We start from the raw sequence: 16,358 nt of genomic DNA, 5'->3' as shown, positions 1-16,358 counted from the left end.
CGTCGTGGTGCTCGCCTCACCCTCCATCCCACTGGTGCCCTCACCGTCAGTGGATTCGGCCTACTGGCCCATGTGGGATACAGCTCCCTCCGTTGCTGGTGCCTCTGCTCCTCCGCCAGATGATACTAATGCACACAAGGACAGGGTGACAAAACACAAAGTGGGGGAGGGACAGAGGATACACTTGGTTAATGCCAGCAACACCACTACCGTTGGCGTACACAACACACAGGGATCAGCCCTATGCACTAGGCCATGCACTACCAGTTACTAAGATAGTCACCAGCCCTAATGCCATTAGCTGCACACCTGAAACAAACAGGACCCTGCCCAGTAGTAGATGCCCACTAACACTATTCGGGTAGGAGTGCTTCAGAGCATGCCCAACAAGGGACCTACCCTGCCATGTTCACCCTGGCCTAGGGGCACCCACAGCCCACATCACCCACCCATGTAAACCTTAACGCGCGCACAATCATGATTCTGAATCTGTACTCACCCCCTTGTGGCTGCTGTGATGCCTTCAAGTGCCCATCCAACTCCGGATAGGCCACTGCCAGGATGCGGAACATCAGGGGGGTCAGGGTACGACGGGCACCCCTTCCTTGTTGGGAGCCCAGCCTCAGCTGGGTCTCTGCCGTCTTCCTTGCCCAGTGGTGCAGGTCCTCCCACCATTTGCGGCAGTGGGTGCTCTGCCTGTCCGCACCTCCTTGGCGTGGCATGCCAAATACCCTTTTTCTGATGGGCGCTGACCTGCATGGGAAGGACAGCAGAAAAGGGAATTAGTTAACCATCCGGACCATCACACTCATGGCCCACCAGATCTCTCCCATCCCCTGACGCACATACATTGACCACCACACATGCAGCCCCCCCTACATGTGGCTTACACACACAGCAATCCATACATTCATGGCCCATGCATCATGCTCACAGTGTACTCACCTGTTTGTCTGGAGGACCATAGAATAATGTGTACTGGGGTAGGACCCCATTCACCAGTTTCTCCAACTCCTCCGCAGTGAAAGCAGGGGCCCTTTCCCCAGACACATGAGCCATTCTCGCTTCCAGACACAGGTCACAGCAGCACTTGCAGTGTAGGTCCTCTCCTGTTGAAGGTCAAGTAGCAAGTGAGTGAATAAATAGAAAATGGTGGTCATGTCCACGGTGGTGCGTTCCGTCACTGCCGGCATACATTGCCTTTGGCTCCTGGAACCCATAGGGCCCAATGATAACCAATGCGAAGTTGCACAGCGGTCATCGACCGCCTTCCCGAACGGTGCACAACGTCAATGGAATTACCTAATTTCCACTTGTCCCACCTCAGAGGTCAGGCAGCCGCCATTTCAGGGGGGCACATGGCATGGCACCTAACTGCATCACAGCAGACATTGCACAGTAACTGACTCTCAGATTAATGTACAGGTTCTGTAAAGGAAAAGATGCATCATTATTTCAATTGTTGTGTGAATATGACCCTCTGCTCACCGTTTTCCTCCATAGGCTTCAACCGCTGAGGATGAATATGAGATGGCGACATCCTCCGGTGTACAGACCCCTGGTGGACCTTGCAACAATGGAGGACAGACACATTATACTAACATACAGACTTGATCGGGCCACAATCCAAGAACTGTGTGCCCAATTGGAACCAGACCTGATGTCAGCTATCCGCCAGCCCACAGGTATCCCCCCTCTAGTGCAGGTCCTGTCAGTGCTCCATTTCCTTGCAAGTGGCTCCTTTCAAACAACAGTGGCCATGGAATCAGGAATGTCTCAGCCAATGTTCTCCAACGTGTTGACCAGAGTGTTGTCAGCCCTGCTGAAACACATGCGCAGCTATATCGTATTTCCCCAGGTGGAGGATTTGGCTACCGTGAAAGCTGAATTTATGCCCTGGGACGTATCCCCAACATACAAATGTGGCATTTGTCCCACCCTGGAGAAATGAGCAAGTGTTCAGGAATCGAAAAAGCTATCACTCTATGAATGTGCAGATGGTATTTTTGGCGGATCAGTACATCTCCCATGTGAATGCCAAGTATCCTGGCTCTGTGCATGACGCATTTATCCTGAAGAATAGCAGCATCCCATTTGTGATGGGTCAACTCCAGAGGCACCGGGTGTGGCTAATAGGTGAGGCCAAGGTCCCCAACCAGTATAAGTTGGTGTCTGGGTATGGGGTTGTCCCTAAGGGTTAGTGTGTGTCTAACAGGTACCCCTTGATATTTGCAGGTGACTCTGGTTACCCCAACCTCTCTTGGCTACTGACCCCAGTGAGGAATGCCAGGACAAGGGCAGAGGAACGTTACAATGAGGTACATGGGCAAACAAGGAGGATAACTGAAAGAACCTTTGGCCTCCTGAAGGCCAGGTTCCTGTGGCTCCATCTGACAGGTGGATCCCTGTACTACTCACCCAAGAAGGTGTGCCAGATCATCGTTGCATGTTGCATGTTGCACAACCTGCCCTTGAGACGCCAGGTGCCTTTTCTGCAGGAGGATGAGCTTGGAGATGGTCTTGTGGCAGCAGGGGAGCCTGTGGACAGTGAGGAAGAGGAGGCAGAAGAAGAAGATGTAGACAACAGAAGTAATATAATACAGCAGTACTTCCAGTGACACAGGTAAGACACTGTAACTTCACTTTACATTTCAGTTTTCTGTTGGACATTGTACATGGCAGCCTGATTTCCCTATGTCTATGGACACTTACTGTACCCTTAGGCTTCTCTATTTTCAGATCTCTGTGGCCCACTCTGGCTCCTGGTATGTTTACTGCTGCCCACTAAAGGGCATTCCAATGTAAATTTAACTGTTCATATGACTTGCAATGCTTTGATGAAGTTGTACTAATACATATTTGAATCATTTGACAGACTCCAGATTTGTATTTGTTCCAAGGGTGTTTATTTAAGTGCTCATAAGTAGAGGGGGATGTGCAATGGGCTGGGGTGATGGTGGAGGAATGTCCAGTTAGAGTCCAGTCTTTTGGTATCACAGGTGCATTGTCCAAGGGGGCATAGGAAGGGGCAATGGCAGTTCAAGGTGTACAGGGTGACAGAATGGGACAGAAAGGTGACAATCAGGAGAGTCTTATTTCCTGGCAGGGGTCTTGGCAATGTTCTTTGGGTTCTGCAAGGATCGCAGGGACCGTTTGCAGGGTGGTTCTCCTTCTGCAGGGGGTGGGGTGCTGGGGGCTGTTGTTCCTGTGGCGGGCCTCCTGTCCACTAGTGCCGGCGGAAGTGGAGGGCTGTTCTGCGGTGTGGCTAGTGTCAGGAGCCCATTGGTGTGCCACTGCCTCCCTCATGGTGTTGGACATGTCTACCAGCACCCCTGCAATGGTGACCAGGATGGTGTAGATGTGTTTGTGGTCCTCTCTGATCCCCAGGTAGTGTCCCTCATGCAGCCGCTGGGTCTCCTGCAACTTGGCCAGTGTCTGGCCCATGGTCTCCTGGGAATGGTGGTATGATACCAGGATGTTGGTGAGTGCCTCCTGGAGAGTGGATTCCCTGGGCCTGTCCTCCCCTGTCGCACAGCAGTCCTCCCAGCTTCCCTGTTGTCCTGTGCCTCTGTCCCCTGAACCGTGTGTCCACTGCCACTGACCCCAGGTCCCTGATTGTCCTGGGTTTGTGGGGTGGCCTGGGGTCCCTGTAGTGGTGGTCACACTGCTGATTGATGTGTCCTGGGGACAGAGGTATGGGCCCTCTGGGTGGGTGCTGTGGTGGTGTTTCCTGAGGTGCGAGGCTCTGTGGTGGGTTGGGACTGTGGCAGGGTAACTGACTGTCCAGAGGTCCCTGATGGGCCAGGTTGGTCGTCGTGTTCCAGGCATGAAGAGTCATCACTGTGGGACTCTTATGGGGGGGGGACTGGATGTTTCTGGCAAGTCCTCTCCGGTGACGTTGAGTAGGGGTCCTGTGGGGATGCAATGCAGTGTTATTGTGTCTGCGTGTGCCATCTTCTGCATGGGTGTGTTGCCCTCTATGGTTGTGATTTCCCTGTCAGCTTTGCCTTGTGTGTGTGGTGATTTTGTGGGCTAGGTGATTCTCTTTACTGGGCATGCTGTGGAGATGTGTGCCCATGCAGGTCTGTGATGGGGGTCCATGGATTGTTGTGGCATGCAGGGATTGGTACTGGGATGGGTGGGTTGTGATAGTGGGGTATGTGTGAGGTGATGGAGTGATGGGAGTTAGGGTGAGGGTGGGGGTATGTGATGGCATGCAAGTTGGGGGGGTGATAGTAGTAAAGATTTGACTTACCAGAGTCCGGTCCTCCTGCTGCTCCTGCGAGGTCCTCGGGAAGCATGATCGCCAAGACTTGCTCCTCCCACGTTGTTAGTTGTGGGGGAGGAGGTGGTAGTCCACCGCCAGTCCTCTGTACTGCTACTTGGTATCTTGCAACCACGGAACGTACCTTCTCCCATAGATCGTTCCACCTCTTCCTGATGTCATCCCTTGTTCTGGAGTGCTGTCCCTCGGTGTTGACCCTGTCCACGATTCTCTGCCATAGCTCCATCTTCCTTGCAATGGACGTCTGCTGCACCTGTGATCCGAATAGCTGTGGCTCTACCCGGATGATTTCCTCCACCATGACCCTTAGCTCCTCCTCTGAAAACCTGGGGTGTCTTTGGGGTGCCATGGTTGTGGTGTGAGTGTTATGTGTGAGGGTGTGTAGGGTGATGTGTTGGGGTGTGTGGTGTGAGGTGCATGGATGGTGTATGGGTGATGGTGTTTTGTGGCTCGGATTGAGTGGGGTCTCTATCTGTTGGCAATGTTTTTTTTGTTGAAAGGGTTGTGGGTAATGTGGGTGTGTGTTTTATATTGGACTGGGTGTGTGGGTGTAGTGTGTGTATATGAGTCAGATGTGTGTAGTTTGAATTGTCCAATGTGGTGTAGTTTTGTAAGTGTGTGTGTATTTTGAGCACAGCGGTGTCTACCGCCAATGGTATACCACGGTTGAAAGACCGCCACAGTGATTCATGGGTCCTGATACTGTGGGCGTATTCCTGTTGGTGTAACAGTGTGGGTTTTGGTACCGCCAATTTAGCACTGACCTTTGTTCTGGCGGACTTGTGTGGGTGTCAGTATAGTGGCAGATTTCTCAGTGTGGGTCATAATACCCGTAGTGGAATACAGCTGCGGTCATGGTATGTTGGCGGCCGTCAGCACGGCGGTAGGCGGCATTTACCGCCAGGGTTGTATTGAGGGCCTATCTTTCTTCAGATAAATTAGGCTGCAGTGATTATTATATTGTGCGTTCACCCTCGCTATATGTGGGTATATCTTTTTCTCCAGGGAATAATAATGATCCCATGTGTGTGCTTTTTTGTGATCCATTTCTCTGCTTATATCTGAGGGTAAATGTTCACAAAGATACTAAATTGCATAGGCAAATAACTGTTTCTGTTGGTGTGCTGAAGCTGCAAGTATTTGTGTCTGGGCGAAATAGAGCTAGTAATTTTAACATGATTATCACTCTCAAGAACCACAGAAAGCTACAAATTAAAAGCTCTCATTATGGCTTTTTGCGTGGGGCCTAAACACTTGGGGGCATATTTAAGAAAAGTGGCGCTGCACACAGTGCAGCGCCACTTTTTGTGCACCCCTTAGAGCCCCCCTAACGGCGTACTATGGCGGTAGTTAGAAGACTTGCATCAGAATTTTTTATGCTAGTCCAGAGCTTTGCAGGATTAGCATAAAAAATGGTGACGCTAATATTACAAAGCTCATTGAGGCCCATTGTAATCAATGGTGTACCTCCTTTTAATTCCTGCTCTGAGTAGGTGTTAAAAGTGCTTAAATAAATGATGCAAAGAAATCTCTTTGCGCCATTATTTCAGCCACCTTAACGGGGCAACACCCATTTGCATACATTATGCCTGGAGCAGGTATTATGTAGCACAAAGGGTTAAAAAGGTGTGTGATGCATGCATTGCTCCACTTTGTAAATATGGCACAGGGATTTTGGCCCCGTTGGGCCACATTAGCGTAAAAGAAATTAAGCTAATCTGGCACACGGAGGTGGTAGGGGCTCTTAAAAATGCCAGCTGGTGCATTAAACCTGATCTTGTTGGAATTCGTCCTGTGCTCAAAATTATTTGCTCTTTATGTAGAACATTTTCATAATGCAGTTCTGAATTATATATGTTTTTCACCACAGAGAGCCAGTTGTATTCACAAACACCTTTGCAGCTGCACATTTGTCATGACCAGGAAACAGGACAAATCCTATTTGTCTATGATACAGTCAAAAGCCCAACAATCTCCTGATAAATACCATCACATGGGATATAGATGGTTTAAAGTACTGTCACAGGTTGGGGAAATCTTGACACACAGAAATATAATTTATAGAAAATGATCACTTCAGCATGTTGAATGTGATTATCTTCTCATGTTGTCTTTATGTTTTTCTGTTACTCTTGTTATTTCCATAGTACATTTATTTCAGTTTTCCAGGCATAATGGGCCTGATTACAACTTTGGAGGAGGTGTTAATCCGTCCCAAAAGTGACGGTAAAGTGACGGATATACCACCAGCCGTATTACGAGTCCATTATATCCTATGGAACTCGTAATACGGCTGGTGGTATATCCGTCACTTTACCGTCACTTTTGGGACGGATTAACACCTCCTTCAAAGTTGTAATCAGGCCCAATGTGTTATATGCAGGGCTGAAAGGTCTTTGATTATGCAGTGCATGGTGAGCTCTGAAACTGCTCGATTTTTACTTTAAGTTTTGGTTATGGAAAATGAATCTCAAGTTAGTAATACTGCTTCAGTGACCAATCCTATTATATACGATGAAAAACTATGCAGGCATGATTAGCCAAAAAATTCCTCACCCAGTATTTGGAGGATATCAAGCTCAAAACCTTCCCCCCAAATTATGCACATAACGTATGATACCTGTGTTGGACAATATGGGCATGTTTACTAAATTATCTAATACTACTGAATATAAAAAGAAGAAATGAGAACAACTCCTGAAACATTAGGAGACTCTCTTAATTTATTAAATATAGATTGCATACTAATGGCATGTGCTTTTCCTGTTCTTTATTGCTTGGATACAATCATACCATCCATTTTATAGAGATACCTAAGAACCACCACACGTGTGGGGCTGCTAAAGTGAAGACTTCATCTCATGTATATAACTGAAATTGGACAAAATAACCTCATTATCTGAATAGAAACTTAAAAATGTAGAACCTCAATATTCAATTCTGAAAATACTATCAACAGTATTCAGAAGGAGAACACTGGCCCCAAAAGACCGTCGCTCCGGCTACCATCCGTTTGCCAAATTATGACCACAGCCGGATTTCCACCACAAGAAGGGAGGAAATCCGGCTGTGGCCATACTGGCGGATGGTGGTAAGGTGGCCACCACCAGCATCGCCACGCCAGTAGACCGCCGCCAGCCGTATTATGACAAATAATACGGCATGGTGTTGTTCTGCCGGCAGGCACTGCTGGCGGTAGCAGCGCCCCATCCTGTCCCCTAGGTATGTGTGACGCAGTTGTAAATGAAGCCATGTGGGCCCCTGAAATGGCGGCTGCCTGACCTCTAAACTGGGACAATTGGATGTGAGATAACTGCCCTGGCGTTGTACACCGTCGCGGTAGGCGGTCGAAGACCGCGGCGCAATGCTGCATTGGTTAACATTGGACCCTATGGGTCCCAGGAGCCAATGACGAAGTGCGCCGGCGGTGATGATACGCACCACCGCGGACGTCACTGCCGCGGACGTGACTGCCATTTTCTATCTGTTCAATCACTCGATACCTGATCTTCGACAGGAGAGGACCTACACTGCAAGTGCTGATGTGACCTCAGTCTGGAAGAGACAATGGCACGTGCGTCTGGGGAAAGGGCCCCTGCCTTCACTGTACAGGAGTTGGAGAAGCTCGTGGACGGGGTCCTCCCCCAGTACACGCTACTCTACGGTCCTCCAGACCAACAGGTGAGTACATAGGGTGCAAGTTGTATGGCCTATGCCTGGGTGGAGAGGGCTGGATGTAAGTAGGAAGGGGACAGAGTTATGTGAGCATGAAGAAGTGTGAATGCATGCGCAACATGGCAAGGGCAGGGATGTGGGCCACTCACTTCGACGGTGCTGTTGCTAATGACTTCTCTTCTTCCCCAGTACATGTCATGTAGGTCAGCGCCCACCAGAAGAAGGATATTTGGTGCGCCATCGCCAAGGAAGTCCGGACCCTGGGGGTCCACCAGAGACGGAGCACCCACTGCCGTAAAAGATGGGAGGACATTCGCCGCTGGAGCAAGAAGACGGCAGAGGCTCAGCTGGGGATGGCCTCCCAACGTGGGAGGGGTGCCCGTCGCACCATGACCCCCCAGATGTTCTGTATCCTGGCGGTGGCCTACCCTGAGTTGGATGGGTGCTTGAGGGTATCACAGCAGACACAAGGGGGTGAGTACACTCACATTCTGATGACTTTGCGCGCAGTGGCGGGGTCTGGGTGGGGGAGGAGGGCTGTGGGTTTCCCTAGGCCAGGGCGAGTTCTGTAGGCTAGGCCCCTCCAGAATGCAGGCCATGTGCCACTCCATCCTACCTCTGTAGAGTGCCTAGTACATGTATACATGCCCCTGTGTCATCTATGTGGACAGATGACACTCATTGCCATGTAGGCCATATCTGAGGAACTGCATCTGTAGAGGCCAAGAGCAAGGCGTAGTGCAGGGGGCTGCTGTGTCTGTATTGTCCGCCAACTGTAGCGGTAAGCCATGCACTCAACCTGTCTTTCTTCTGTTTCCCCACCCCTTTTTGTGCTCTTCCTGTTCTTTTGTGCATCAGCATCATCAAGTGGAGGTACAGTGGCACCGGAGCACGAGGGAGCTGCATCCCACATGGCCATGGAGGGCCACACCACAGACGCCGAATACACCTGCCGGAAGACCCCCTGGATACAGGTAAGTTGGGTTTCTGACAGGGGAGATGGGTGGGGGGTGTTGTGTACATGGGGGTGTGTGTGTGCATGTATGTGTGAGTGTGTGCATGAATGCGAGTGTGTGTCTAGTGTTGTGTGCGTGCATGTGTGTGAGTGCGTGTATGAATGGAAATGTGAATGCTTGTCTGCGTGTAAGTGCGGATGTGTGTGTGGATGTGTGCGTGAATGAATGGATGCATGCATGTATGCATGAGTGTATGTATGCATGTATGTCTGTGTGCATGAGTGCGTGTCTGCATGTGTGTGTGTATGGAGGAGGTTGGAAGGGAGGGGTAGAGTGGATGAAGGGGGGTCAGGGGTGTCTGGAGAATGTTGGGGGGATCAGTGACAGGGAATTCCATAGGGCCTGCCACGATGGTGAAACCATGGCAGTAGGCAGGGTCATGACACCGCCTGTGGCACAATAGCGGTCGTCAGGCTGGAGATTTTTATCAGAGTGGTACATTGGCGGATTGGCTTCAGTCAACCCGCCAATGTCATAATGTAGAGGTAAGTACCGCTAGCCTTTTGGCGGTACTACTGCCACATTATCTCCGACCGCCGGGGTCATAATGACCTCCACTGTCTTGAATGTCCATGGAAAGCAGTCATTCTGAGTCATGAGTCATTCTAAATACATATGGTCAAAACACAATTATCATGATAAGACTTGAGAAAGAAGCTTTTTATGTTGGCTGTGGAATAAGCATTCAATATATCTTGGCAAAATGTAATTGTATCTCAGTATGTCAGTGTGTTCCCTCAGGGAGCAGCTTGGGAGGCGGGATAGAGAGCCCAGAGACAAGGCTGGCACCCCCTTGCAGGCTGATGCAGTCTTACAGGGTCTTCAAAGGGATCCCTGCACCTCATGAGGTAGAACTGTCTCCAGACAGAAAGAAGGACCAGTTCCTTGTTTAACTAATGCATTTTTTCAAACATAGATGCAACCTGTTAGAATCAGAACTGAAGGCGGCACATTTATTTCTTGTGTAATCTGGCACATTGTTATGGTCTTGCTGAGTGCACCAGGTTTGCAGTATTGCAAACCCAGACAGAATTCCCCATAAATAACTCAGACCCAGATTATTTGTGGAGTTTTGAAAATAAAATGGAGCAGCAAATATTCTATGAAACATACTACTGAGCAAATCACAAAATATCCTAAGCAGCTTTGGTGGTTATTTCAGACTCGTCCACGCAACCTACATTATTTCACCATTTGTAGTTTCAGTCACACTCACGATAAAATGACTCTTGGGAAGTTAGGGTTTCATCATCATGATATTGATGTACTGTTGATGCTTTGTACTTAGTTCACATAATGATGATTTATCTATGAGCTTATAGGCATTAGAGACATTATTATTTTTAAAAAGATAAGAGATATGCCAACAGATTGTTGGTGCAGAGTTAAAATAGCAACTAAAGTTCCTCAATTTATTTATAATTTTACCACCACAGGCAAGTGGTTTGTTTTGTAGCATTGGATTATTTCTTATTTTCTCATTCATCAGCAATAGCCCAATGGTAAAGAAGTCCGATTGCTAGTTATCAACCTCAACAGTTAATCTATTAAGCTAGTAGTAACTGCTCATCTCGAGGGAAGGTAGATATCAGAAAAAAACAGCTTCTTAATTTGTAAGGCGTGACTCCCAAAAAGTTAATAAACACAACCTGTTTAGTTATAAATATAGTTCTCAGAGCATCTCTGATAAACCACTGGTACATATGACACAGGAAGCAGGTAATCCCAAGAAAAGTGTGTGAAAAGTTCAAACAGTATCAACAATGTCAAAGCAAGTAACAGTCCACAATAAACATTTGAAATCACTTAAAGATAGAAAATATTAATGAGCAAAAAGCAACAAAAATAGGTTACGAGTTAAAGAAGATATGATTTTTTAAACTTGAAAGGCAAACATCTCATAGACAAAACAGAGCACTATTGGAAACAACAATTTGCTGCATAATTAAATCTAGGCATGATTGCGGGCTAATTATGATAGACCAGAGGTCCCTCAAATTGCAGTCAAATCATCTAGTGGAACAAAGGCCAATACAATGGCTGGTGGGAGACCATCAAGGCCAAATCTGTTATCATCAAGCTCCTGCTAAAGGTGTTGGTTTTGGCGCAAAGAGGTCTGAGTGGAACAAACTTAGAATAGTCACAGAGGTCCCTTCATGGGTCAGATAGACTCACCACATCACCATGGTCCAAGCTTTCATCTTCAGACTTAGTCACATTTTTGGAAGTCAAAGTGCTACAGAGGACATGGCTTGAAGTTGTAGCCAGACTGTGTCCCACACAGCTGGATACCTACTTCATGAGGTCCTGCTAAACCAATTTTCAGTTCAGCATATAATTATGAGCCAGGAAAACCTTGTTCTCTTGACCACCTTTTAAATGGTCATCAGGGGGCAGAAAAAATGACTAAGGGTCTGATTACGATCTTGGAAAAGGCCGTCGCTCCATCACAAACATGACGGATATCCTGTCCACCAAATTACAACTCCATTATACACTATGGAACTTGTAATACTGTGGATGGAATAACCATAATATTGTGACGGAGTATCCCATCCACCAAGATCATCATCAGGCCCTAAGTTACATTTTTCCCCAAGAGCTGGGAAAGTTCAATCTTGTCAGTCCTACAACCACTAGCTTCTCATTGTAGGTTTGTCGATACCAGGTCTTGCTCCAGCAAAATCCCATACAGTGTTCAGCCATGTGTGGTCAGCAGGGCTCTTTTGGAGTTAGGAGCTCTTCTGTTTTTTAAGCCCCCTGAAGCAGGTAAACAGGAGGCCAACCACTTGACCCTTGGAGAGCAGCTCCAGTCCTTATGTGCCATCAAGATGTAGGAGTTTGAGTGAGCCTCCTTCTTCCAGCAGGAGTTAGGAGTGAGAAGATTCCTTTTAGCAGGGCCTTCTGCTTCTGGAGGAGTCTTCTCAGATCCTGGAATGCTCTGAGGAGGTGGTGGTTAAAGGTGCTAGATTTATCCTGTGCACTAAGCAGGTATTGCAGAAATTTGACTATCCGAGGGACCTCTTTTTACAAAACCTTTGTTTTGCCTTATTTTAAAAGTACCCAAAACTACTTGTTTGAATATATATATATATACATATATATATATATATATATATATATATATATATATATATATATATAACCCTTCTGCCACCAGCTAGGCTTATCTTGAGCTCCTTAGCCACAACCCTTGTTAAAGGAGATATCTCTCTTTTCAACTGATAGGCACTAACTGGTTGTCTCTCCTCCTATGACTGGAGCTTAGCTGTCTAAGAGTCCTAGGAATGAATAGGAGAGCCCTCTGTTTGAAATGACCTTCTTTTGTACGGCTGACCTTTGCCTTAACTGCCCTATTTTTTGCTAAACCTCTTTTTGTTGATGTTAGGGCTCTGCGCACTATACTCTTACTAACCAGTGGTAAATTGTTTGTTTTATCTCCTCCAACAATGGAAAAATTGGTATACACCTAACTTACTCATTTAATTTTCTCAAACATTCCTAATAAATGGAACTACATATATACAGAGTCTGTAAATTTAATTCTACAAGTGGGCTGCAGCACTCATTGTGCCATCCACTAAACTGTAAAACATGTCTCAGGCCTTCTGCTGCAGCCTTATAGGACAGTTTTAAAACTACAATTTCCACCAAGCAGACTAAACCTTTGCCAGGCCTAAGCCTTCCTTTTACATACTCATAAGTCACTCATGCTGTAGATCCTAACAGCTCAGGGGACAGAGTGCATGGTGTTTAAAAAAGTCCCAAAGTAATTTTCCCATTGGGTTAACGTATTACATTTAACAAGTGTTAACTTCAGTTTGGAAACAGCAAGAGAAAAATTTCTTCCACTCATTTGAATTGCATTGTAAAACTCTCTTTAATGGGAAAGTTTTTTAAATTACTATTCTGAAAATGCCACTTTTAGAAAGTTGACATTTTTCTGCCTAAACCAAATGTGCCTTTCTGCAAGTGTGTAGGGTCACATGACTGGTAATGACTCCGCTGTGATGTAATGTGTACTCCTTCCAGACAGGGAACAAAAGGGTAGGAGGGGTGTTTCTCATGTTAGCAGGATGGCCTATGTGGTTATACTGACTCATTCCTGAGCTTCAAATGGTAGCCTGAGGAATGTTTCAAGCTGCTTCCTGACTTCACAAGATGCACGCCCTGTCACTCGCTAATTCAGCTCACACCTGGGCCTGCCTGCCCTTTGTTTGACTAGTCAGGCTAGAGCCAGACCCAGAGGAAAGGGAAAAAACTTCTGGATCCAGTTTAGGATTAGACAATAGAGGTATCTCTTTCCCACAGACTGAAAATTTACATTAAAGTCGAAACCACAGAACCACTCATCGTAGCACTCTTGGACCTGTGGGGACTCAGGAGAAGGACTGCCCTGCTGTCTGAAGCCTGAAGGTGGGCTAGACCTGCGTGCCTTGAACCCAGGACCGCAGAAGTGACTCCAATGGTCAGGTGGCTGACCTCCTGTTTGAGCTACAGGGACACCAGAAGCTTCCAGAGGCATTTCCCTTGTGCTAACATGTTGCCAGGGAACGCAACCTGCCTTCAATATCTGAAGTGTCCAACCCAACTTCATAATGGACCTTAGTTGACTCTCTCCATGATTTAAGGAAGACATATCTGTTTGTATAATGTCTATTACAGAAGAGACAATGGGGGTCATTACAACATCGGCGGTAAAAGCTGCTTACCTCCGTGCAGAAGACCGCCAATACACCACCGCGGCTGCGGAATTCCGCCACAGCTATTATGACCCACATCTCGGAATCCGCCGAAAGTCAAACACCCACACAACTCCGCCACACCAAAGGTCAGTGATAAACTGGCGAAAACAAATCCTCCACCGTCACGCCAACAGAAACATGCCCATGCTATTATGACACACGAAGCCACGCGGCGGTGTTTCAACCGCGGCATTCCATTGGCAGTACACACCGCCGTGCTCAAAATACACACACATCTCCAAAACACCGCCACATTGGACAATTCAAAATACACACACCTGATACACATACAAACACCACTCCCACACACCCAACACAATATAAAACACACACCCACATCACCCACAAACCCCTACGACCAAAAAATAGTGACGAAGGCGACAGAGAGAGCACAGCAATAGACAACCCCACCACACATAGGCACACAACACCATCACCCACACAACATCCACGCACAAAACACCACACACCACTACACATCACCACACTCATCACCACATACACCACCCCACACATCACCTACACCACCCCATGGCACGCCAAAGACACCCCAGGTTTTCGGAGGAGGAGCTCAGGGTTAAGGTGGAGGAAATCATACGGGTAGAGCCACAGCTATTTGGATCACAGGTGCAGCACACCTCTATAGCTAGGAAGATGGAGCTATGGCGAAGAATCGTCGACAGGGTCAACGCAGTGGGACAGCACCCAAGAAATCGGGAGGACATCAGGAAGAGGTGGAACGACCTACGGGGGAAGGTGCGTTCCGTGGTCTCCAGGCACAACAGTGCGATTCAGCGGACTGGTGGCGGACCCCCACCTCCTCCCCTACAACTAACAACATGGGAGGAGCAGGTCTTGACCATTATGCATCCAGAGGGCCTCGGAGGAGTCGGTGGAGGAATGGACACTGGTAAGTCAAATCTTAACTATCATATCCCCCACCCTACCTGCATGCTATCTCACACCCCCACCCTCACCCCCTCCCCTATCACTCCAACTCCTCACTAATGTACTAATAACACAAACCACCCATCCCAACACCAAGCCCTGCATGACACAACAAAGCATGGACACCCATCACTAAAGCATGCCCACTGCACATACCCATAACAACCCCTAACCATCATCACACAAGCCCCCACACAGGAAAGCTAGCACTGAGGTACACAGTCACCCACACATTGCACACCATGACACACACACATGCAATAATCATGATTTTATACCCCTGCAGGACCACTACCTAACGTCACCAGACAGGAGGGTCCAGACATCTCTACCCCACCCACATAAGAGGCCCACAGTGATGACAGCAGCCCTGGCCAACTGTATCAAGATGACCATCCTGGACCATCGTGGGCCTCAGGACAGTCGGTTCCCCTCGCACAGGCACAGCCCAACACTGACCTTCCACCCTCTGGTAACACCAGCACAGCACCCACCCAGCGGGCCCATACCTCCGTTCCCAGGACACGTCACTCAGCTGTGTGTCCACCACTACAGGGAACCCAGGATAACCCACCACCCCAACAACAACAGGGACCTGGGGGCAGTGGCAGTGGGCACACGGTCCAGGGGATGGAGCCACTGGAACACAGGAGAACTGGGAGGGCTGCTGTGCGACAGGGGGCGGACAGGCCCTGGGAACCCACTCTCCACGAGGCCCTCTCCTCCATCATGGGAGCATACCACCACTCCCAGGAGACGATGGCGACGGTCCTGGCCAAGTTCCAGGATACCCAGCGCATGTAGGACGAACTGTATTTGGGGTTCAGGGATGAGCTCAGAACCATCAGCTCCGCCCTGGGCACCATAGTAGGGGTGCTGAAGGATATACAGAAGACCATAAGCGACACCGTGGCCCCTGACTCCAAGGGGCCCCTGACACTAGCCAGGACGATGAACTGCCCACCACCTCCGCCGGCTCTAGTGGACAGGACGCCCCACCACAGGACCACCACACCAGCACCCCACCCCCTGCAGACGGAGAACCACCCCGCAAGCGGTCCCTGAGATCCAGGAACAGGACAGAGCAAGATGGCAAGACCCCTGCCAGGAAATGAGACCACCCTGATTGTCATCCCACTGTCCCACTTTGTGACCCTGTCCAGATTGGAACTGTTCCAGCTCCACTTCCTATGCACATATGGGCAGTGCACCTGTGAGACTAATAGACTGGACTCTGCCATGGACATTCCTCCACCATCACCCATCACCATTTTGCCACCCCCTCCAATAATTAGCACTTCAATAAACACCCTTGAACCACAAAACAATCTGGAGTCAGTCTGTGATTTATAAAATGTGTATTAGCTATGACAATGACAAAGGGGGTCATTCTGACCCTGGCGGTCCAACAACCGCGGAAGCACCGCCAACAGGCTGGCGGTGCTTCCTGGGACATTCTGACCGCGGCGGTAAAGCCACGGTCAGAAAAGGGGAACCAGCGGTTTCCCGCCGGTTTACCCCTGGCCCAGGGAATCCTCCAGCGCCGCCATGGGGATTCCGACCCCCTTCCCGCCATCCTGTTCCGGTTTTTACCGCCAGGAACAGGATGGCGGGAACGGGTGTCATGGGGCCCATGGGGGCCCCTGCACTGCCCATGCCACTGGCATGGGCAGTGCAGGGGCCCCCTAA

The sequence above is a fragment of the Pleurodeles waltl genome, chromosome 1_2 (genome assembly GCF_031143425.1).
Source record: "Pleurodeles waltl isolate 20211129_DDA chromosome 1_2, aPleWal1.hap1.20221129, whole genome shotgun sequence".
In the NCBI taxonomy this organism is placed as follows: domain Eukaryota; kingdom Metazoa; phylum Chordata; class Amphibia; order Caudata; family Salamandridae; genus Pleurodeles; species Pleurodeles waltl.
This window is presented reverse-complemented; position numbering follows the sequence as displayed.